Source organism: Triticum dicoccoides, chromosome 5B (assembly GCF_002162155.2).
Source record: "Triticum dicoccoides isolate Atlit2015 ecotype Zavitan chromosome 5B, WEW_v2.0, whole genome shotgun sequence".
In the NCBI taxonomy this organism is placed as follows: Eukaryota; Viridiplantae; Streptophyta; class Magnoliopsida; order Poales; family Poaceae; genus Triticum; species Triticum dicoccoides.
In genome coordinates, this window is record NC_041389.1 from 94408319 (window position 1) to 94410611 (window position 2293).

Below are 2293 nucleotides of genomic sequence, written 5' to 3' on the forward strand. Positions count from 1 at the left end.
TTCCTGACCTTAAGCCGATTGGTCTTCCTCGATCGCGGCACGAGGGGAGACTAAGTGGAAAAGGAACGATCGGAAGGAAATCAACGACATGTATGGACGGCCATTCTCTGACTGAAGCACACCACACTGTACTGACCAATTCCAGCTTGGTGGCTCCGTACTTTGAGAAACACAAGAATATTTTACGCTCGGACAACCCGGGGAAGCCTGAATCCTGGATTAGGAAGGCCCACATGGAGACTTTCGGCAGTTGGTTGAGAAAACATTTAATGAATGACAATGATGTTGTAGATCAGCTGTACATGTTGGCCAAGACACCATCTTCGACTATAACGACTTTCCAAGGGTACGAGATAAATGGGAATACATTTTACACGATCGCCCAAGATAAAAAGAGCACCAACCAAAACAGTGGTGTCCGCTTTGATGCAGCAACCGAGAATGGGCAAAAGGTCACATATTATGGTTACATAGAGGAGATATGGGAACTTGACTATGGACCCTCCTTTAAGGTCCCTTTGTTCCGGTGCAAATGGTTCAAGCTAACAGGAGGTGGGGTAAAGGTGGACCAGCAATACGGAATGACAATGGTGGATTTCAACAATCTTGGTTACCTTGACGAACCATTCGTCCTAGCGAAAGATGTCGCTCAGGTTTTCTATGTGAAGGACATGAGTAGCAAACCGAGGAAACGGAAAGATAAGTAAACGATCAGTACATCATGCGATGATCCAAAGCGCCACATTGTTCTTTCAGGGAAAAGAAACATCGTGGGAGTGGAGGACAAGACAGACATGTCAGAAGATTATAATATGTTTGCTGAAATTCCGCCCTTCAAAGTGAACACCGACCCAAGCATTAAGTTAAATGATGAGGATGCTCCATGGATACGGCACAATCGTAAGCAAGCAGGGACACAAGGGAAGAAATGATGTGTAATAATTTATTGTACCAAACTTTGTTGAATGGATCATGTGAATTATATTACCTATGATGTGTTTGGTGTCCATTTTCGAATGATTCGAGATACCACTGATGATACATATGAAATTTGGAGTGATTTAGTCATACTCCTGCCTAGGCGTATAATATGCATACTCGTAGTCTTCATAGCCGCCGCCGTTGTACTGGTAGTCGTCGCCTTCTAAGTTGCCGCCGTCGTCGTCGCTGCTGGCGGGGGATATCGCCGGCCGTGATGTAGTCCATGACGCTCTGCAGAGTCCGGCCGTACCACCATAGCCGACGGCCGGCCTCTGGTATATTATTTTGAATTGAATTAGTTTTGTTTTTCTTAATTTTTTGATATATTATTTGTATTTTTAGAATTTTGAATTGAATTAGTTTTATTTTTCTGAATTTGTTGATATAATATTTGTGTTTTTAACATATTGAATTGAATTAGTTCTATTTTTCTGAATTTTTTGATATATTATTTGTATTTTTAACATATTGAATTGAATTAGTTTTATTTTTCTGAATTTTTTGATATATTATTTGTATTTTTAACATATTGAATTGAATTAGTTTTATTTATTTTTTTGAATTTTTTGATATATTATTTGTATTTTTAACATTTTGAATTGAATTAGTTTTATTTTTCTTAATTTTTTGATATATTATTTGTATTTTTAGAATTTTGAATTGAATTAGTTTTATTTTTCTGAATTTTTTGATATAATATTTGTGTTTTTAACATATTGAATTGAATTAGTTTTATTTTTCTGAATTTTTTGATATATTATTTGTATTTTTAAGATTTTGAAAAAGAAAAGGTATTTTGGAAAATACCTTTAGTCGCGGTTGGCCTGCCCAACCGCGACTAAAGGTCGTTGCGCGCGGGAACGCAAAAGCCCGCCAAAAACCCCTTTAGTCGCGGTTGGTCCAACCGCGACTAAAGGTTACCCTTTAGTCGCGGGTCGCCTCCCCAACCGCGACTAAAGGGGGGGGCTATGAATACAAGGCCTGCCGCCGTCGCCTCCATTTCTCGTCTTCTCTGCCGCGCCGAAGGCCTGCCGCCGTCGCCCTCGCCCTCGACGCCGCCCGCCGTCGCCCTCGCCCTCGACGCCGCCCGCCGTCGCCCTCGCCCTCGACGCCGCCCGCGGTCGCCCTCGCCCTCGACGCCGCCCGCCGTCGCCCGCCGCCCCCTCTCGCCCACGTACGGCGCCCGCCGCCCCCGGCCCTCTCGCCCTCGTACGCCGCCCGCCGGCCTCCCTCGCCCACCGCGCCGCCTCTCGCCCGCCCTCAACGCCGCCGGCCGGCCTCGCTGCCGCGCGCGCACGCGCGCGCCTCTCTA